Below are 23,863 nucleotides of genomic sequence, written 5' to 3' on the forward strand. Positions count from 1 at the left end.
GCCACAGGCACGAAGCCAGTGCTCAGCGTTACCGCTCTGATTACACTACGCTACCTACAACACGGTGGATATTAGCGGCAGAATGAGTTCAACGGCTGTGAGTGAACGAGCATCCACAGACAGGGGCGGAGCCAGGGGGTGGCCGCTTTGCCGGTGTTACTTTTTTTGCGGAAGCATTTCTGCTCGCAGGTGTTCCCACAGGGACGCAATTCAACAGCGCACCTCAAGCGAGTAGTTCTCCACCAAAACAGTGCAGTTACACACTCAACATAAATGTCAACCACCAACACAATTACAGAAGAAATACTACTACTGAGTACTAATACTACTGAGTACTAATACCAGTTATTACTACTACTTCTTATTAGTTGTGGTGCTCGACGACGGGATATTCGCGTTCCAGTGTTGCCAGATTGGGCGGTTTTCCTCTAAATTGGGCAGGGTTTTTTTTCTAAAAAACAATTTAATAGCAGTTAAATAATACTTCTATTGAAAAGAGAATATTCAGTTTTAAGAAGCCCCAACATTGTAGAAGGCTATTAAAAGTAAAGTCAATTTTCAATGCTGATTTGGCTTCATAGTGTTGGTCAGAATGTATCATATTCTTGAAAGAAAATTTAAATTTGTTTTCCATGCATTCATGCTAGCATGTTCTGGGGTTCAGTTGAGTCTCACCAGTACACACAAGTTTGCAGTCAAATGATGAAGTATTGCAAAGGAATATCTTTAAAATTCTGTTAAGGTTATAGGCTATATTTTAGTTTTTCACAGGGAAAATGAGAAAAAATAAAAAGCTTATTATGCTAGGCTTGATGTAATTCTACATGGCACTCACTGCCATAGGTAAATGAGTGAGTGACCAAAACACTACTGGATCAACAGCCACTAGCCTAGGGTGGCCACATTCATAGTCACAAAAAGGAGGACAATACAGTGGTCCTCGCTACTTCGCTACTTCGCGGTTCGCTTTTCGTGGAATCACTGTTTCGCGGGTTTTCACTTAAATATCATTTCCATCGTCTTGTTGGCATTCATCGTCATCGTCATTTCCATCGTCTTGTTGGCATTCATCGTCATCAATCTACTGAACCTCTAGGACGTATCTTCTTCAATGGTGAGTACCCATATCAAATTTTAAAAATTACGTATCTAGGTTTAAGAGTTTAAAACACTTTTAGTGTACAGTATGTATGAACATTTAAGGAGTGTTTTAAAAGAAACAGGTACAGTGGGAAAGGTTATTAAGGGAATGGGAAAGTGTTATGTAGTCTATAAGTGAGTGGGGAGGGTATATAAAAACTTAAAATAATGTATAAATATTAAAATAGATATAGCGTCGCTACTTCGCGGATTTTCACTTATCGCGGGTGGTCCTGGAACGTAACACCCGCGATAAGTGAGGGATCACTGTACACCCAAAAGTAGGGCATCATACCAGGAACAGGGGGACATGATACTGCAACACACAGAATGAAACCAGAACCCATATAACAGAGTTTTTGACCAATTTAAGCACGTTTTTGGCAGTTTTTCTGACATTTGTATTATTCATATCGATATCGTCCAGCCCTAATTACGTCAGTGCGTGATGACGTACGCCACAGGCACGAAGCCAGTGCTCAGCGTTACCGCTCCGATTACACTACGCTACCTACAACACGGTGGATATTAGCGGCAAAATGAGTTCAACAGCTGTGAGTGAAGGAGCATCCACAGTCACGGGCGGAGCCAGGGGTGGCCAGGGGGTGGCCAAGGCCACCATAAATGAATCTTCTTCCCCTTAAAGCCTCTTTGAGCGTCCAAAAAGGTGGATATCAGATGGAGCTAAATCCGGACTATAAGCTCTCTCTCAGTCTCTCAGACACGACCAATTACTACTCCTCCCACCCTCACCGTTTCCAACGTAAATATAAAAAGTGCAGAAACTTTTTGAAGATCCCTTACATATCAATATCATATTTAATGTCAGGGCAGTTGTAGCCTAGTGGTTAAGGTACTGGACTAGTAATCAGAAGGTGCTTGGGTCAAGCCTCACCTCTGCCAGGCTGCAACTGTTGGGCCCTTAAGCAAGGCCCTTAACCCTCAATTGCTTAGATTGTATACTGTCACAACTGTAAGTCACTTTGGATGAAAGCGTCTGCTAAATGCCGAAAATGTAAATGTATCAGAACATCACAGCACTCTGTCAGAAACACCAGTACAGTGTTTAGAAAAGGATAGATACTGGTTAGGGTTGGATAGGTGGTGGGGGAATTGGTCTGTCTTTGCACAAGGCTTTTACAACTGACACAACTGAAGTTAGTGATAGATGGTCAACCAGAGGGCCAACCAGAATACAAAGTTTGTGCAAATGTTTGGTTTTTTTTTTTTTTTTTTTGATTGGTTAAATTGTAAATACCACAGGTAAAGCCAATTACCACTTGTGTAGGCTGACCTAATGCATGCCAATACTGTTAAAAATTAATTCATTTATTAGGATTTTAACGTCATGTTTTACACTTTGGTTACATTCATGACAGGACAGGTAGTTACTCATTACACAAGATTCATCAGTTCACAAGTTTAATGTCAAACTCAGTCATGGGCAATTTAGTATCTTCAATTCACCTCACTTGCATGTCTTTGGACTGTGGAAGGAAACCGGAGCTTCCGGAGGAAACCCATGCAGACACGGGAAAACATGCAAACTCCACACAGAAAAGACCCAGACCGCTCAACCTGGGAATCGAACCCAGGGCCCACCTTTTGCTGTAAGGCGACAGTGCTACCCATGCCAATACTGCAAACACACACCTAACATGATGCCTATTATTGGTGTATTTTACATTTCCAGCAATTTGCAGCAATTTATACAACAGTTATAACTAATACTATGCCAGCAACGGGGAGGCTAAGGACCTTGTTTAGGGGCCCAACAGTGGTAACTTGGTGGTGTTGGGGCGTGAACCAGCAACGTTCTGATTACTACTCCAATACCTTAACCACTAAGCTACCACTTTTCCACTTTATTTTAAAGTTGGGTAGTTTTTGTTTACACTGTGGCCAAAAACATATTATGCATGCAGCAGCTTAAAACATCCCTAATGGTTATTATGTATGATCCCTTTACTTTAACCATTCTAAAATAATCTTTTAAGTGTTTTTATTTATTTATCTTCCAATATTATGCAACCTGTCACCCTTCCTTTCCACTTTACTTTACACCTATCTAGACTGTTAGTTCCCTTACTCTGCTTTCCCTCCAATCATCACTCACTCTAATTAAAATAATGAATATGGTGATGATTAATAAAGAACGAGCGGCAATTAAAGAGTTGACTTGGCTCATAAGCTTGCACTGACAGGATAAATAAGTACCTCACACAGGGCTGATAAAACAGCATCCGCAAGACTGAAAACGGGAGAGGGGGAGAACTGGGTGAGATCTGACTAATCATCACATGGTGCTCCATGAGCCTGGTGTGGATAGAGTGCATGAGAGACCGGGCGTTTTCATGAAGGAATCGAGGTCATTAATGCCTGAGAGCCAGCAGTCAGAAAGCTCTGAACTCAGCCTGGAAGAGGATCAAGTTAAGCTACAGGAGAGCTCTGACACTGTGGCCTTGGTTCACTTAAACCAAATGGAATGCTTACATGTACAGACAACTTTGTTTTCTATCCATAACTGACAAACAATTGAATTTATTTATGAGGATTTTAACGTTGTGTTTTACACACTTTGGTTACATTCATGACACTACAGGTAATTACTGGTTACACAAGATTCATCAGGTCAAGTTTTTAATGTCAATCACAGTCATTATTGTATCTCCAATTCACATCACTTGCTTGTCTTTGGACTGTGGGAGGAAACCAGAGCTCCCGGAAGAAATCCACGCAGACACAGGAAGAACATGCAAACAGACTGCTCCACCTGGGAATCAAACCCAGGACCTTCTAGCTGTGCAACAAGTTAACAAATATTATTTAAGACGGCCGCTCAGGTGGCGCGGCGGTAAAAACACCCGCTGGAACCAGAGCTGGGATCTCGAATACATCGTATCGAATCTCAGCTCTGCCTGCCGGCTAAGGATGAGCGGCCATATGAACAACGATTGGCCTGTTGTTCAGATATGGGCGGGATTAAGCCGGATGGGGTCTCTCTCTCATGACTGGTGCAATTACGTCCTCTGCTGGCTGATTGATGGTGCCTGCACAGAGACAGGAAAAGAGTGCTGTCAGGGTGTGTCCCTCCGTACACAACGCTGAGCTGCACTGCACTCGTTAAAGTGTTGGTGATAAGATGCATACGGCATGCTGCCCACATGTCGGAGAGGGCGTGGGTTAGCTTTGTTCTCCTCAATTAGAGCAGGGTTCGGCATTGTTGGAGAGGAAGCATGACACAATCGGGCAATTTGACGTGCTAAAAGGGAGGAAAAGGGGAGAAAATGCATAAACAAAAATATAAAAAAGACAAAAAACAAATATTATTTAAAATTAAACACAGGCCGCTTAGGTAAAATACGCTAGCACACCAGCAGCAATTTCAAATATATCGTAGTGAATCTCAGCTCTGCCATCCGTCTGGGCTGGGCGGCTATATGAACAAATGAACATGTTGTTCATCCAGGGAGGGAAGTGCCTGGTAGGGACCCTTATAACTGATGCAACTACGACCTCTACTGGCTGATTGATGGCATCTGCACAGAGTAGAGGAATAATGCAGTGATCAGGGTGTGGCTCTCGCCTCGTGCATGTGAAAAGATGCAGTCGGCTACTGTACACGTGTCGGAGGGGGCGTGTCAGTTCGCTCTCAATCGGGGGTCAGCATCAGTAGAGGGGAAGCGTAACGCAATTGGGTAAAGATTGGACATGCTAAAAATCGGGAGAAAAATGAAGAAAATGCATTAAAAAATAAACAATTAAACACCTCAGCAACAGAAAGTGGATACCCGAAACTCACCTTCACATAGACAAGCGTTTTGGGCCTAAAATGTCCATGCACACTTATAATCTGTTTAAAATCGGGTTCTGGAAATAATCGGATTATTTCAATGATCATGTAGACAGCATATGTTTATCTTAATCCGATTAAGGCTGTATGCACATTATAGAAAATGTGAATTATATACCTGAATTCTTGCCCAGAAATCAGTTTATTCTGCTAATCACTATCAGTTTTCGATAACTGAGCATGTTTGAGGAAAGAACACTGGCTCTGACCAAGCAGTTCTAAAAAAAAAATAAAAAAATAAAGTAATAAAGCATAACGTGTAAATACAAAGTAAATTATGTTGTTACTATAATTAAAAACAGTGCATTTACAAAATATGCAGACTCCTAGCGGGTATGTAGTTTATTGTGTTGTGAATCTGAACACTAATTCATCTGTAATAATAAAGTAAAACCAAGTTTCAAGTTAAAAAAAAAAAAAAATTCAACATTAAAAATTGAAATCTTTGATGCGGCACTTCAAATTTAAGTAAGAATAATTGATCCTGTTTGCTTTAATTATCCTAGAGATAAGTTCAGATTAGAGATGCATGAGTACCGATACTGGTATCGGGTATTTGCCCGATACCGCGCTCATTAACTTGTACTCGTACTCGCAAACGAGGCTCCGATACTAAACATCCGATACCGTGTGCCTAGTGCACGTTGCTGCGTTATGCCTAGTTCACACTACACGATTTTTGCCCTGATTTTCGCTCGGCGACTGGTCGGCGCTAGATTTGCCGGCTCGGGGGCAACACGGCGTTCACTCGGCGATCAAATCTCGGCTCTCGATCGCTAAGTGTGAACTATCCAACAACTCGATCCGACCGGCTCGCCGAGCGCTCGCCGACCGGATCGAGTTTTCTAGCATGTCAGATATCTGATCCAATAGGTATTGGTATCGGTATCGGTATCGGCAAGTACAAAAATACATGTATTGATGCATCCCTAATTCAGATAGTTCGATAGTTTGCTTGAAATTCGAACTATTTATTCCTTCCCCACCTTCAAATCCCACCTAAAGACTCACTTATTCAAACTAGCCTACCATTAATTCACTTGATTGTTCAGTGTTAATTGTATGTCTTGTATTGTCTGTGTATTGTTGTTTAACTGCTCTGTAAGATGTAAGGTGCCCTTGAGTGCTTTGAAAGGCGCCTATAAATAAAATGCATTATTATTTATTATAGAAATCAACTAAAGACCAACAGTCAAAATCTGAATTGACTAAACAAAGTTTAGACATAACTAACACTGCATCATCAGAAAAAAAAAAACAAGCCATTGTAGAATCTATGGCTCACACACAGAAAAGCAACCGACTTGATTTACTAATATAGAGAGATCCAGATGCCCTAAGCACCCTTAAGCATGCCCTGCTATGAGGATAAGGATCTCAGCACCGAACAAAGCTAAGCATCTGAGTCTCTATGGGAATGCACAGTTACTGAGGTAAAAGGAATAAAGATAATAAAAGACACTTTAAACACCCTAATCTATATACAAGAACTATACAGGACATAAGACCATACATTATACTATATGATGTACTGTATACTCCAAAACTGAAGACAGGGAAATGCAAGTTATAAGATAAAAAAATGCAGGTAATTCCAGCATTTCAGCATTGCGTTTGAATTAGAAAAGGCTTGGCTCTACCTTAAACATCTAAATTTATGGCGTTTAGTAGATGTTTTTATCTAAAGCGACTCATGACTGCAAAACTGCTGGGGACTAAATCAATAACCTTCCTATCAATATTCCAGTAGCTTAACCACTGAGCTAACACTGCTATAAACCTTTCTAGAGTTGGTCCTCAGGCCATAATGTGCATCCGGCAGTATTTGCCTCCAAGCTGGCACATTGGTCGGTGACTTCCACAACATGTCATCAAGCGGAAAATCTGGGCTAAAATTGTGTAGTGGGAACTAAGCATTACCAACTCTCATTGCCCATGAGTCAGTTATGTGGACAGCCGCATTCTGAGTTTCTAACCCTAACAGGATTTTATTTTTCTACATTTTGAATTCTGAACTGGTTCTTCTTATGGTGTTTGCATATTTCTCTGTTTTTTAATTAGTAAAATGTGTCATTTGTTGATATGAAACTATGTTTGTTTTATTGGGATTTTTAACATCATGTTTTACACTTTGGTTACATTAATGACAGGAACGGTAGTTACTCATTACACAAGATTCATTAGTTCACAAGTTTATATCGAACACAGTCCTGGACAATTTTGTATCTCCAATTCACCTGACTGCATGTCTTTGGACTGTGGGAGGAAACAGGAGCTCCTTGAGAAAACCCACTCAGACACAGGGAGAACATGCAAAATCAACACAGAAAGGACCCAGACCGCCCCACCTAGGGATCGAACCAAGGACCTTCTTGCTGTGAGGCGACAGTGCTACCCACCGAGCCGATATGAAACTATGTGATCAGTTTGATATATTCTAATGTGTTGCTATATGTCTGTTGCTTATTGGTTAAAAGAAAATAGCACAATTTAAGTATGGCTGGTATACATGTGTAACATATATTATCATGATTCAACCACATTTTTACATCAGATTTACCTGTTCTGTAAAATACATCACATACAATACTACCTCAATGCTTTACTACTGCTCATCACACCAGCCACATTTACACGCAGCCTAATAAACCATTAATAATCAGACTGATAGCTCAATCGAAATAGAATGCGTCCAGGTATACACCTTAATCAGAACAGACTAGTCTTGACTGAGGCCATTCCAAATACAATTTCCGATTGAACAAGGTGGCATAGTCCATTAAACAATAATGGCCGTGTAAACACCAGTATCAGATTACTTTTCCAGTCGGAAAGCTTATTTCCATTTTGCGCGTGCATTTACAAAAGACAACATGCCGGGATATTCCGCTAAGCACACCAGCGCCAAGATTCTGAACAGCCCGGTTTGAGTCTCGGATGTGCTACCGGTTGGCTGGGCGCCATCTAGCGGGCACAATTGACAGTGCCTGCAAGCAGACACAAATTGGCCACCGTGTCTGCTGGGTGGGGAAATGACCAGACTAAGTGGATGGGGTCTTCAAACGCTGTGCAAGGACCCTGGTTAGCGGATAGAGGCGCCTGTGCAGGAACACGAGCATAAAGAAGGGGTCCGCTAGGACTGCGCATGAGTCGGAGGGCACGTGAGCAGAAATATACCCTCCTCTAATGCAATCAGGGATCCACAGCAGAGGAAAACAAATTGACTATGCATGAACGGCCATAAAGCATGCAAAAACGAGTTGTTTAGGCAAGTATTTGTGCAAATAAAAGACCGTGGGTTCACACAAACTATGGAGCAAATTATGAAACAGATAACAGTGTCTGAAATCAGTGGGTTGAAAGCTAAAAGCCACAATGCTTCATGAATGCTCCTTCTTTAATAAGTGAATGTGAAGTACATTTCCCTAGGTCTGCCATCATTTAAAAGCAATTAAACAAACAAACACAAACAGAAAACTCATAACATACTGCTTCTCCTCTTACTCTGACTCACATGATGCTCCTCTTATGGTAAGGTGCACACTAAGTGATACCTGACACATGAGCATCGGATTTGGATCAGATTACTTATAGTGTGCATGTAAATGGAGATTTTTAGATAGTTGAGTAGAGTGTACATATAAACACCTCAGTCTTAATCTACAATCAGAATTAATTTCATCTGATTGAAAAAAACTCATTCATGTAAAGTCAGTGGTTTTCAAGAATTAAAGTGCATGTTAATTATGTAATCACATTATTGCCATAATCAGATGATTTGCAATAGTCTAATTATGTGCACAAACACACTTACTGGCTCAATATTTCATTTATTTATTAGGATTTTAACATCATGCTTTACGCCCTTTGATTACATTCATGACAGGACAGGTAGTTACTCCTAACACAACATTCATCAGCCCAAGTCTTTAATGTCAAACATAGTCACGGACAATTTCCTATCTCCAGTTCACATCACTTGCACGTGTTTGGACTGTGGGAGGAGACCGGAGCTCCCGGAGGAAACCCACGAAGACACGGGGAGAACATGCAAACTACACAAGGGGCGCCCAGGTGGCGCAGCGGGATATTCCGCTAGCACGCCAGCGCTGAGATTCTGAACTCCTCAGTTCGAAACTCGCCGTTGCCATCGGTCGGCTGGGTGCCATCTAGCGGGCATAATTGGCAGTGCCTGCAGCAGACACAGTTCTGCAAGGGCGGGATGACCGGACTATGTGGGTGGGGTCTTCAAGCGCCGTAATGACCCTAACTGGCAGATAGAGAGGTGCCTGTGCAGAGTGCATAGGTGAAAAAGGGTTCCGCAAAAGGCTGCGCGCGGGTCGGAAGAGGCGTGAGCAGAAATATACTGCGATCAGGGATCAGCGGAAGACAAACTGACTATGCTAAATTGGGAGAAAATGCATAATTATACAACAGTTAGTTCCGACCGTACAATCTGATTGGTTGAGAAGCCTTCTAACCGTGCTGATATTCGTGACAACAGCACGGGCTTTTCACACCACAATCGGTATTATAACGGCCAGTAATGACAAGCTGCATGCACACTGTTGTAATATGCCTTTAAGACGTTAAAGGGTTAACACAGAATACGGAGTTATGCTTGATGCCGTATACGCATGCGTGGGTTCAGTTTAAGGATGCAATAAAACAAAGCTCTACTGAACAGTTTATCTCCTGTATTTCTTTCCAATAATACTTAATAATGCACGCAGGCGACACAGCTCCCGATCACGTTTTAAATCCGTGATCTGATATACAATCTATCGCACTGTATAGGGAACATAACCAATTGTCTAATTCACTATCTAGTGCACTGTGTAGCGAACATAAATCCGTGATTTGATACACATTCTAGTGCACTATGTAGGGAACATAAATCCGTGATTTGATACACATTCTAGTGCACTATGTAGGGAACTGTAATGTGTTTGTAACGCGAACAGTTGGCATAATAGCCCAGTTAGCAGCTTCTAAGAGTTCTGTTATCACCCGTATATCCTCTGGTGTGTGCAAGAGGTTTTTTTATTTCTTTTTTTCCCTTCGGAGATTCTTACCTTTTTCTTGTTGTTGTTCTCACCTCCCTGGAATGAGTTTTTGCAACTTGGAATGTCTGCTTTGTAGTGTTAAACTTTATATTGGTTGTGGAACTACTTTTTTGGCGGAAGGTATTGTCAATAGTAAAGCATATTTATTATTAAATTTAGGGCTTCTTTGATTTATTTTCTTTCTTTATTTTGTGAAAACTGTTGTATAAAAGCAATAGAACACTTGAGGTTGTGTGTTATCACGAATAACATCACGGCTGTGATGATCTACGGCACTCGCCTTCGGCTCGTGCCTGCGACCGAATCACAGCCGTGATGTTATTCGTGATAACACACAACCTCAAGTGTTCTATTGCTTAAATATAATATTTAAAAAAACTCCACACAGAAAGGATGCAGAATTGAACCTAGGACCTTCTTGCTGAGAGGCGACAGTGCTACCCACTGAGCCCCCGTGACACCCTACTGGCTGATCAAAGTTCTTTACATACATTATTTTTAAAAACCTTATGCAGTTTATCACATGCCAAGCATAAAGCTTCCAACCTTTCCAGAACTCCCTTAAAGTGCACTCATGCCAGCTATCTGTTCTGTGTACTTGTTATTCTAACTTCAAATAAAAACAGGTAGAAAATTGCTGTGCTTGCTAAGTGTAAAATGTGAAACAATGAAGCAAAACAAGTGTAGCAAGTGTTTCACATGATCTTTCACCATGTGAAGGAAAGAAAACAGATTCTTTGTTCTTAAAGCCTTTTACTATTAATTTGCATTTCAAAGACAGACATGACCTGGCCAGTCCTCACCCCAGTCTACCAACTGCATAAACATGACAGTATAAACAGCCATACAGATGCTTCATCTAATTCTACCTGTTTTTATGCACAGATTGCAAATTCCACATCAGATTTTGCCAGACTGTGGAGTCATTTGGGAATTTGTTTTTTTTGGAGGGATAACTTTCGAAGAAAACGAATTGACTGTCCTAAGTGTTGGATAAGTGTAAGTGTAAAGAAAGTCTATACAAAGTCTATACAAAGTACAAAGTCACAATAAGGAAATCATTCAGATATACAGGAGAATATAGACAACGTACTATGCCCAAGAAGAGAAACAAAACCATTCACAGAAGCAGAAATGTTGTCCTCTTATTTATCTGTTTCTCTTTGAAGTGCACAGATGATAAATGAGGTGTACAAAAATGATGTACACAACTCATTTGTAGTGAGCTGAAATAAGAGAAAATATGCAATTATGGGTGAAAACCCATGGGTATATTAAAAAAGCATTTTGTTTTTTAGAGCACTATAAAAACAAAGCATTTTATAAATTGATAGCAATGCTTAATACAGAATGTCACGGGAACTTTCAAAACAATACTGCCAGATTGTTTTCTTAGCCACTTGAAAGAATTGTCAGTGATATTGCTAACACTGTCAATGATCCATGAATGAAAACAAATAAAACAGTATTTTAAATAGATACGTGCAAGGAAAATGGTCTCAAATTTGTCTTTGATTAACTGTCTACTCAACATGCAAACTCCACACAGAAAGGACCCAGACCGCTCCACCTGGGAATCGAACCCATGACCTTCTTGTTGTGAGGCGACAGCGCTACCACTGAGCCACCGTACCACCCAAATTCATGTTAACTAATAATGTCTTGTATAGTTTAGTGTCATTTAACATTCACCTAATCTAACTACACCACATGTCCAAAAGTATGTGAACACCCATTCTAATTATTAAGTTCAGATGTTTCAGCCACACCAATTGCTAAAATGTGTATTAAATCAATTATATAAAATAATATGAACTATACAAAATACAACAGTATTTGGACACCTATACATTACCTATACATTACACCTGCATGAGCTTTTATGATATCCCATTATAAATTTATTCTAAACCCTTCCCTTCACAGCTACTGTATAACAGCTTCTCTAATTCAGGGTGACAGTGGTAACCTAGTGGGTAAAGCTTTGGGCTATTAAGTCAAAGGTTGAATCTTTGCTCTACCATGCAGCCAGTGTTGGGCACTTGAGCAAGGCCTTTAACCCTTTCGGCTCCAGGGGCGCAGTACAATGACTGACCCTGTGCTCAGACCACAGCTTCCAAACAAGCTGGGATTCGCAGAAAAAGAATTTAATTGTACTGTACATGTGTATATGTATATGTGACAAATAAAGGCATTCTATTCCACTGTTCTGGAAAGGCTTTCTACAAAATGTTGTATCATGGGGCTCTAGAGTCGCACATGCGACCTAATTTCTCAATGGTGCGACAAAAAAAAATTTGAGGTCTCACCGGTGTGACCAGCCGTTCGAGGAAAAAAAAAAAAAGTCTCCGCGACTCTGAAAGTCTCCCTGTGGTTCAAAAACAGACACACATCAGGCCCATATCGCGGTCTAAACCAATCAGAGATAGTAAAGGGCGGGACAATATTGTAGCGGCGATATGTGAGTGACATTCAGCTCAGCCAATCAGAATGCAGCACCAGGTTTATACATGTGCGTTCGGACGTTCTGCAGTTAGTTCGTTTTGGATATGAGACTCGCCGTATGGCCCCAGAATTGAAGTTCGGGTGCTGGAGCTAGGCAGTCTAAAGTGTTGTTACTCTCACTGAAGTCCTGACTAAACAGTTAAAGTGACTCTACCTGGTCGTGTGCTTTTATTCCCACACCTCCACCACCGCACGAAGCAAAAGACCTGTAGCATCCGCCCCCCCGGACAGTGACTAGGTGAGCCGACCCTCTAGTAGCAAGTGGCTAATGCTAGCGGTAAAGTGCGGCGATAGCGAAAGTAAAGACACGACAATATTTTCGTTAAGTAAAATATAAAAATAACTAAAAGAAAATGAAATATCAGAATACATGTAATCAAAATATACAGTGAGTACACAGCAAGAGATTTTGGGAATCTGTGTAACCTGCTTAACGTTACTAGACATATATATATATTAGGGCTGTCGAAGTTAGCGCGATAATAACACGTTAACGCGATCTCAATTTAACGCGATTTTAAAAAATAGTGCCGTTAACGCAAATTCTATTTGGCCCTGCGAGTCATCCGTAGTTCATGTTGAGACTTGCCACCGTTTTTCATTTGCGATTTGTTAACATAATGTAACCGAGCGTCGTAGTGATGCACTTGCTTAATAAAGAAATAAATACACGCTATATTCACAAGTTGTCGGGATCATAACATTTATTACTTCTTCTGTTACGGTACCGAATAGCGGACAGCTAGAGTCATCGCGTTAGCCAAGCATGCTATTCCATGAACTATGGAAGCCCCAAAGGGTCAAAACACACTCACTTTGTGTAGAAACGTCCATCAAACCATTGTCACGATACAACCACAGAAAAGTCTGTTACAATAACTACGCCTTATCCCACCTAAAGCACCGCTGATCTACAATGTTTGCTGATGGAGAAATTCTAACCTACAATCTGACATACAGTGTATCACAAAAGTAAGTACACCCCTCACATTTCTGCAGATATTTAAGTATATCTTTTCATGGGACAACACTGACAAAATGACACTTTGACACAATGAAAAGTAGTCTGTGTGCAGCTTATATAACAGTGTACATTTATTCTTCCCTCAAAATAACTCAATATACAGCCATTAATGTCTAAACCACCGGCAACAAAAGTGAGTACACCCCTTAGTGAAAGTTCCTGAAGTGTCAATATTTTGTGTGGCCACCATTATTTCCCAGAACTGCCTTAACTCTCCTGGGCATGGAGTTTACCAGAGCTTCACAGGTTGCCACTGGAATGCTTTTCCACTCCTCCATGACGACATCACGGAGCTGGCGGATATTCGAGACTTTGCGCTCCTTCACCTTCCGCTTGAGGATGCCCCAAAGATGTTCTATTGGGTTTAGGTCTGGAGACATGCTTGGCCAGTCCATCACCTTTACCCTCAGCCTCTTCAATAAAGCAGTGGTCGTCTTAGAGGTGTGTTTGGGGTCATTATCATGCTGGAACACTGCCCTGCAACCCAGTTTCCGGAGGGAGGGGATCATGCTCTGCTCAGTATTTCACAGTACATATTGGAGTTCATGTGTCCCTCAATGAAATGTAACTCCCCAACACCTGCTGCACTCATGCAGCCCCAGACCATGGCATTCCCACCACCATGCTTGACTGTAGGCATGACACACTCATCTTTGTACTCCTCACCTGATTGCCACCACACATGCTTGAGACCACCTGAACCAAACAAATTAATCTTGGTCTCATCAGACCATAGGACATGGTTCCAGTAATCCATGTCCTTTGTTGACATGTCTTCAGCAAACTGTTTGCGGGCTTTCTTGTGTAGAGACTTCAGAAGAGGCTTCCTTCTGGGGTGACAGCCATGCAGACCAATTTGATGTAGTGTGCGGCGTATGGTCTGAGCACTGACAGGCTGACCCCCCACCTTTTCAATCTCTGCAGCAATGCTGACAGCACTCCTGCGCCTATCTTTCAAAGACAGCAGTTGGATGTGACGCTGAGCACGTGCACTCAGCTTCTTTGGACGACCAACGCGAGGTCTGTTCTGAGTGGACCCTGCTCTTTTAAAACGCTGGATGATCTTGGCCACTGTGCAGCAGCTCAGTTTCAGGGTGTTGGCAATCTTCTTGTAGCCTTGGCCATCTTCATGTAGCGCAACAATTCGTCTTTTAAGATCCTCAGAGAGTTCTTTGCCATGAGGTGCCATGTTGGAACTTTCAGTGACCAGTATGAGAGAGTGTGAGAGCTGTACTACTAAATTTAACACACCTGCTCCCTATGCACACCTGAGACCTAGTAACACTAGGTCACATGACATTTTGGAGGGAAAATGACAAGCAGTGCTCAATTTAGACATTTAGGGGTGTAGTCTCTTAGGGGTGTACTCACTTTTGTTGCCGGTGGTTTAGACATTAATAGCTGTATATTGAGTTATTTTGAGGGAAGAATAAATTTACACTGTTATATAAGCTGCACACAGACTACTTTTCATTGTGTCAAAGTGTCATTTTGTCAGTGTTGTCCCATGAAAAGATATACTTAAATATCTGCAGAAATGTGAGGGGTGTACTCACTTTTGTGATACACTGTATATACGAAGTCAAGGGTCTCTGCTGGATAGTATTACTGCCTAGTATGTGAGTGAATAAAACAACCTTACAGTTTTCTCTTGTCCCAGCAGTTTTTAACATAAGTACATTTAGCATAAAATGTGTTCACCATTTTAATTGTAACATTTCACTTAAAAATCCTTGTTTTCTTCTTTTTTTTAAAAATGTGATTAATCGCGATTAACTATACGAAATTCTGAGATTAATCGCGATTAAAATTTTTAATCGTTTGACAGCCCTAATATATATATATAAGAAAAAAAGTTAGCCGCACCAGTGCAACCAGTGCAAAAAGTTAGTCTAGAGTCCTGTATCATGTCTGTGGATTTGTTTTTGCCCATTTATCTTAGATTTTATATCTATATTTTTAGATTTTATATCTTACTTGTATTTACATTTGTACTAATTTTTTGATTCTTTATTTACCTCATTGTAATGTCACTGTGTGATGTTTTTTTTGTCATAATTGTTATTGCTGCTGCGACACCACAATTTCCCTTCGGGGATTAATAAAGTACTCAATCAATCAATCAATCAATCCAGCAGAGCTATTGTTAGGTCAGACACTGATGTTGGACAAGAAGGCCTGGCCTTGCAATCTCCATTCAGGTTCATACCAAAAGTGTTCTGTGTGGTTGAGGTCAGGGTTTGGTGCAGCCTATTCAAGTTCCTCCACACTAAACTCACCCAACCAAGCCTTTATGGACCTTGTTTTGTGCATTAGGGAACAGTCACGCTGGAACAGAACAGGGCCTTTCCCAAACTGTTTACACAACGTCGGAAGCATACAATTGCCCAAAATGTCCTGCTATGCTTAACTGTTGAGATTCCCCTTCATTGGAACTAAGAGAAATAGGCCAACTCCTGAAAAACAAGCACAATGCAGACAGACAGGTAACTTTCTCCTGGTATTAACCAAACCCAGACTTGTCCATCAGACTGCCAGATAGAGAAGCATAATTTGTCACATCACATAACACTTTTTCAGTGCTCCAGAGTCCAGTGGAGGTGTGCTTTACGCCACTCCAAAGCTTTGCATTGCGTTGGTGATGTATACCTTGCCTGCAGCTAGACAAGCATAGAATCCCATGCCATGAAGCTCCCACCATACAGTTTCGGTGCTGATGTTAATGCCAGAGGAGGTTTGGACCCCTGCAGGTATTGGGTCAGTAGAGCATAGGTGACTATTATGCACTATGCACCTAAGCACTCGCTGACTCCGCTTTATGTGGTCTGCCACTTCTTGGCAAAGTTGCTGTGGTTCCTAAATGCTTTCCCTCAGTAATACTACTCACAGCTAATCATCTAATATCCAGGAGAAAAGAACCTGACATGTTGCAACTGTGGCATCCTATTACAATACCATGCTCAAATTGTGTGAGCTCTAAGCAAGACACATTCTTTCAAAAATGTTTGTAAAGGCAGACTGCATGGCTGAGGGCTTGATTTTATACACCTGTGGCAATGGGACTAAATGAAACACTTGAATTCAATAAATCAATCAAAAGAAAAAGTCACACTGCTATGATTGCAACTTAGTAAACACCACTGCTAGCGACAGTCTATTAGCTAGCGATCCATTTACACCCCTTTCGCTGCCAAAACAGCCCTGCGACTGCGATGCACTGTGTATTCTGACACCTTTCTATCAGATCCAGCATTAACTTCATCAGCTATTTGAGCTACAGTAGCTCTTTCTGTTGGATTTTTTGGATATTCGCTACACCTGTCAGTGGTCATAATGTTATGCCTGGTCGGTGTACATGTACAGAGCAAAAACGTTCAAGATTTACCAGATGTCAAGTATTTAAATGAATCCTGAACTATTAATAGTCGGGACTGAAATACCCCTATTTAATTTTTTTCATGTTTTTACCGGCACCTTATTCTGGACAGGGTTAAGGGGGTTCAGTTTCCAAGGATTCACTGGACACAATGCAGTAACACACCCCAGACAGGACGTCATTCCATCACAGGGCCTCAGTCATCCCCCCTAGACATAGCCAATCTGATAACTGGCTAATAGATCAGCTGGGGATTCGTACCCTGAATCCCTGTAGTAATGGGCAAGCATAATTTACCACTCCGCCACCCAAGCATCTTATTTTGGCATGTAATAAAGTTTATTTTGTGCACAGGCACTATTCTGGATGCCATAAGGATTTCAAGAGCTGCATCCTAACTGGTTGATGTCAGTTAAATGTAAGTTTTAAATGTGCTTTATACTTATTTAAAAACACTGTGGCATAGCTTTATAAAAGTATAATATGACATGTAAAATAGGCTCAGGTGGTTGACACAAAGGGTGCCTCAGGTGTTGTTGCTGCCTTTTTTATCTTTCACAGTGTGTTGAGTTAAAAGTCAATCTCACAGATAAAGCATGTTAACTGAGGCATAACATTTGCCATGCTTGTTTTTATTACAATTATTTCAGTATGTATTTGTATTCAGTATGTAATGCTTTTTATTTTGTTTGATTAGTTTAATAAAAGGGCATCACAAGTGGCTAGGGATGCATCAATACCATTTTTTCCCAACCGAGTACGAGTACAAGTACATGTATTTTTGTACTTGCCGATACCGATACCAATACTTATTGGATCAGATATCTGACATGTTAGAACAGGGGTTTTCAACCTGGGGGAGTACTTGTCTGGGGGGGGCGCCAGTGCCTGACCGGGGGAGTGGCATTACGAGATTTTTTTACTTCTAAAACTACAGCAATTCATTTTTCACCCACGGGAGACATATTTCATTAGTCTAACTGACCACGCACTCAAGCACGTTTAATGTTATTCAGTTCAGTCTGAAAAAATCTTCAAAATAGAGCTATCAGTGAAGATAAACCGGTGACAAAAGCAATGACCGCTGTTATAGTACGTGTGTGTGTCTTTAAGAGAGGAGACGCTCTGTTCACAGTATCGATATAAGTGATTCAGGAGTCAATTCATTTTAAGCGCAGCGTACGTTTCTTTTCTCAGTCATCTCTCCGTTTTTACTGTTATAATGAATGTTGCGGTTGTAAATAAACACCAACTACTACAGAACATTCTGTGTGACTCGCTTACCTTAAAAAGCTCAGGCTTAATTATACTGCTTATTACCACAGAGCGGGAGCCGACTCAGAGTCGTTCTGTCTGTGGAGCTAAACGTTTTCTCTCAGTCAGAGCAGATTATCCTGAACTAACCAACTTAGTAATTGATGAACTTTTGTCTATGCTTGACTCTGTGAAGTAACGTTTTCTGCTCTCATCTACATCAAAAAGCAAGAACCGCTTATGATTTACCAAAGTGAACCACGAACTTATATAATGTGCTGATAGAATCGGCTCAGATGGGGTCGGACTGTATCATTTTTTTAAAGTAATATTTTCAATCAGCAAAATTGCATCGTATGTATTATGTGCACGAACACCGAGTTGCTCCCGAGCTGGCAAATCTAGCGCCAACCAGCCGGCGAGCGAAAATCAGGGCAAAAATCGTGTAGTTCACGCAGCAATAGACACGGTATCGGATGTTTAGTATCGGAGCCTCGTTTGCGAGTACGAGTACGAGTTAATGAGCGTGGTATCGGGCAAATACCCGATACCAGTGTCGGTACTCATGCATCTCTACAAGTGGCAGTACTTTTACATTCAATCCTACAGAAAGCAGCAGCACTCTTGCAGAAGGTGGTCATTCTTAAAACTGATTGAAATTCACACATCAAAACACATATCAAAATCTGCTGTGTCTGATCCACTCACACCAGCACAACACACACTAACACACCACCACCATCATTGTCACTGCAGTGCTGAGAATGATCCACCACCCAAATAAAACCTGCTCTGTGGTGGTGCAGCACGGAGCACGGAGAGAAACAGATGAACTACAGTCAGTAATTGTAGAATTACAAAGTGCTTCTATATGGTAAGTGGAGCTGATAAAATGGACGGTGAGTGTGAAAACAAGGAGGTGGTTTTATAGTTATGGCTGATGGGTGTAAGTGCGTAAATGGTTGTCGCCCTGCAATGGATTAGCACCCTGGTAATTGGGTGTGTTCTGACCTTGCACCAAGTGTTTCAGAGTGGTTGCAGGTTTAAAGTGACCCTGACGGGGCTCCCAGGTGGCGCAGCGGGGTATTCCGCTAGCACATCAGCACCGAGTTTCTGAACTCCTCTGTTCGAAACTCTGTGTTGTCTCCAATCGACTGGGCGCCATCTGGTGGGCATGATTGGCAGTGCCTGCAGCAGATACTAATTGGCCACCGTATCTGCAGGGTGGGGGCCAGACTATGTGTGGGCGGGTGGGTCTTCATACGCTTGTGTAAGGACCCTGATTGGCGGAAGAGACGCCTGTGCAGAATGCAGGGGCGAGAAGAGGAGGGCTGTGCACGTACCGAAGGAGGCGTGTACAGTGACGTACTCTTCTTGGATGCAATCTGGTATCTCTCAGCAGCGGAAGACCAAATTGAGTGCACTAAATCGGGAGGAAAATGGGGAGAAAATAAATAAATAGATAAATAAATAAAAAATAAAGTGACCCTGACCAAAATAAAGCAGTTAGTAAAAATACTTAAATAATTTGTACACTTCTCAAAACCGCGAGCCTTGGCGCAAACTGTTGCTTTGTTCAGCGCTTGGCTTTAGCGGTGCGGTAAAAAAGTGCACCACATTCTGAAAGCATCCACATACATCTATGTTTAGCTGTATTATCCTCACTGTTTCACTTTTAAACTTGTGTTATAGATCAGGCTGCTGAGAAACTGTGAGAATCAGCTTTTCAGAGAGTCTAAAAGGCACATCGTTAAAAAAGCTTAACGTGGTTTAATGTACTACAAGAACGACACAGGAACACTACACCTTTCTTAATTATTACCGCTTATAAGTTCTCTCCACTAATGAAATTCCTTGCTCGTTGTTTTTGTACAGTAAGTCACATTAAGCTTTGTTCATGTTAAGCGTTCTTCGTATTGCCTAAATCAATTTTACTACGTCATATCAAACAGTTCGTCTCATTGGAGGCGCTTTGAAAAGGTCAGCAGCAAACTAGGTCAAAGTTCTTGAACTTTGAGCGACGCAGCAAGCGCAAAAAACAACAAGCCGAACGCAGCAAGAGTCCACACTCCATAGGAAACAACAGCACAGAAGGCGCGGAAGCGTTTTTGCCACTTCATGTGAATGCGCCCTTACACTGTGTCTAACTGTTTAAAATAAAGTGCATAAAATAGCGGCTTAGTATTGCAGTGTTTTTCTCACTTTCACTATACGAGTGCTGAGTTTCACCAGGCTCACGGAGGTGCTAAAAACCCAGGAAAGGCTCAGTTTGTAGCACTGTAACACAGGCCGGCTGTAAATGCTCCCTTGAGCCTGCAGACCTCCAACCATCATTTAACCCAGCTCCTTTCTCACCTGCCACTGCTTCCATTCCCCTGGCCTTCACTGGAAATCCTGTGGTTTCAAATCATTAATCTGTTCCAGACTGTTTCCTGTGTGTTTATTTGTATGAGAAACGGAAATGTGTGTTTTTTTCTGCATGCTTTTTTTGTGTGTCTATGTTAAGTTCCATGCAGTCTGTGAGATGAGCCTGGCAGAATGTTCTTTCATTTCTCAGGCAATTGATTTTTCCCATGTTTTTTTTTCTGTCTGTATTCAAGGTCCTTTGGAAGCAATTCATCTGAGACTACGGGTGTTGGGTGTATTAATGACACAATGAAAAAAAATTATCATGTAATGAATTAGCAAATTTAAGTCAAAGACAAAGCAACAAAAAAGGCAGGAAGCTTTCCCAGCTTTTTAATACACGCCCTCACCCGCTCATGTGCAAGCACACACAAAATCGTACACACAAACCCACACAATTAAGTGATTTGTGTCTCTTACATCAGTTCTGCTTTACACCAAATGCATAAAGAAATCAAAGCACATCAACAATTGATTCTCTGTTCTCAACTGTGTAATTGAAACATTAAGCCAATTCTAATTTGTTTCAAAAATTACACACTAATGTGTAATAAATGCATGCATTCTCTTTAAATTGCAGAAATAACTAATGAATTGAAGCTCAGGGTATAGATTAACCTCTTTTAACTCTACACTAGCCAATTAAAAATCAATCTACTTCTTTATATATTACCATATCTGGGCATTTAGTGATTGCATTTTAACTATATCAAATTATTTTACCTACATCATGGATATGTGGTACAATGATATACACCGATCAGCCATAACATTAAAACCAACTCCTTGTTTCTACACTCACTGTCCATTTTATCAGCTCCACTTACCATATAGAAGCATTTTGTAGTTCTACAATTACTGACTGTAGTCCATCTGTTTCTCTGCATGCATTGTTAGCCCCCTTTCATGCTGTTCTTCAATGGTCAGGACTCTTATTTGGGTGGTGGATCATTCTCAGCACTGCAGTGACACTGACATGGTGGTGGTGTGTTAGTGTGTGTTGTGCTGGTATGAGTGGATCAGACACAGCAGCGCTGTTGGAGTTTTGAAAAACCGAGTCCACTCACTGTCCTTGCTGGACTGAGAATAGTCCACTAATCAAAAATATCCAGCCAACAGTGCCTCATGGGCAGCGTCCACCACCTAAATAATACCTGTTCTGTGGTAGTCCTGACCATTGAAGAACAGGGTGAAAGTAAAATTTTAAAAAAGCATGCTCAGAAACAGTCATTGTAGAACTACAAAGTGCTTCTATATGGTAAGTGGAGCTGATAAAATGGACAGTGAGTGTAGAAACAAGGAGGTGGTTTTAATGTTATGGTTGATCGGTGTATATCATTGTATAAAATTATACAATAAACAAGGCGACCGAGTATAAATATACTTGCCATCAAACATTAAAATATTGTAATCTGTCAGTACAAAACATTCGGTATCAACCGATATTCAGTGAGTTTGTTTACAGCCACACCTGTTACACTGCATACCTACAGTCCCTTCAAAACCAGCCACATTGAAGTATCTGTTTCAATGTTGATACACATTACCAATATTGTAATATAACCGTCATTTGAGGGTTATTGAAAATAAAATTCAACAAAAAAATAATTGACTCGTTTAAGGTTAATCGAGTCTTTGCACTGATAGTAGAGAACCTTGTAAGCAACAGTTTATAACTGTGACCAAAAGCCACTCCAGCATGCTTCAAAGAATAGGAATACTAGACTTATAGAGAACCTGCTTTACACCGACGAGTCTAAAAATGATTAGAAATGAAAGAATGTAAAAAGCCACCTGTCCCAGCATTAGGATAAAGGAATGTGTTTAATAGGAATGATCATGGTTGTATGTGCAATGTCACTGGTAATTTCCCTAAAACCACTTAACAATAAATTAAAATGCCAGGCACAAATGAAACAGTGATTGTGTCTCAACCATTCCACAAACTGCTCTTCCTCTAATCAATCACAGCCTTTTAACTGATGCCATCATGTTCATTCTTAGTAGTTGAGTATTTCCCCTTCCTGATACAAAAGCAATTACATAGACAAATTCCTCTCTCTTCTCTCCCCTTAAGCATAATTAAACATTAATTTTACATGCTTTTTTGGGGATTGTAATGAGGAAACAGGAAAGTGGTTATTTCTGGCTATTTTTAACAGCTGTGTCATGCTGGAGGATTCAAAATTTGTAATATATTTGTGAGAAATATGTCAGGAAAAACTGGACCAATGATGTAATTGTGTCTGTATGGAATATGGCACAAGGGAACATATAATGTCAAACACTATTAACAGTATTAACAGGCATTGTTTATTAACCTTAGCTTATACTGCTGAGTTCTATTCCTGCTTAATACATGCACAATGATATTCTAGATGATTTTAAACCCCTTAAGCAAGACAGAAGCAAATTTACCTCAAAAGTTTTGTTTTCCTCAAGCATATTATTGTTCCTATGACATTTGTTATAACTGTTCAATTACAGTAATACAACTCAGAAACCGGTGTTTGTATCTACAGCACTTTTAACTGACCGAACACTGATCACTACGACGTGTCGCATTGCCCTTAGGACACATTTTAAATAAAAACAACCGAAAAAAGTACCAAAATATTAAATACAAGGCTAATTCAAAACTCTCTGTCGAAAACAAAGATATATAAGTAATACCTGAGCAAGCTCATGCACTTCTGCAGTAACGTATGGAGACCTGTTAAACCTTCAGCACAAACATATGACCTCCACACACAAACACATCCTTTCTGGTGAATTAAACACTGCGCTATTTTCCTTTAACGTCCATTTCAATGAACACACCAATTTTGCTAGGTTGCCAAATATTGAATATATGGAGCGTAAAAACGTAAAATTACCTCAGCACAGATGTACGGTGCACCTTGTTTTTAATGTCCTCTTTTACTTTTTTTCCCCCCTCTTTTCGCCTTTTTTTCCTTTCTGACGCGTTGTCCGTTGGCGACTCGCTTTCTTCTTCCACTTTATTTTAAAAGAAATATAAATTTGACCGTTAGTGAAGTGCTTATAAAAGAAATAAGCGCCGCTGTGGTGAGGGGAGCTGAGTGCGCGCTGCAGTGAGGAGAGAGCGGTAGTGTCGCGAGCGCGCGAGCGTGCGTCTCTTCAAACCATCCTTCCATACCCGCCCCCTCCTTCTAGCGCGCGCACATTAATGCTCCTGCACGCTATCAGATCTACTCGATACACACAACAGCTTCCAACAA

General features: G+C 41.0%; 1 protein-coding gene across 1 annotated transcript in view; it reads right to left on the reverse strand.

Annotated features, from left to right (window-relative positions):
* Positions 1–23,655, reverse strand: part of LOC134330943 (gamma-aminobutyric acid receptor subunit alpha-3-like) — a 285,511-nt gene extending 261,856 nt beyond the window's left edge. Inside the window, exon 1 of the mRNA XM_063012234.1 lies at positions 23,501–23,655. The gene's annotated coding sequence lies outside the window, so the exon portion shown is untranslated. The remainder of the gene's footprint in view (positions 1–23,500) is intronic.
* Between the last annotated feature and the right edge of the window lie 208 nt (positions 23,656–23,863).

This window comes from Trichomycterus rosablanca, chromosome 16 (genome assembly GCF_030014385.1).
Source record: "Trichomycterus rosablanca isolate fTriRos1 chromosome 16, fTriRos1.hap1, whole genome shotgun sequence".
NCBI lineage: Eukaryota > Metazoa > Chordata > Actinopteri > Siluriformes > Trichomycteridae > Trichomycterus > Trichomycterus rosablanca.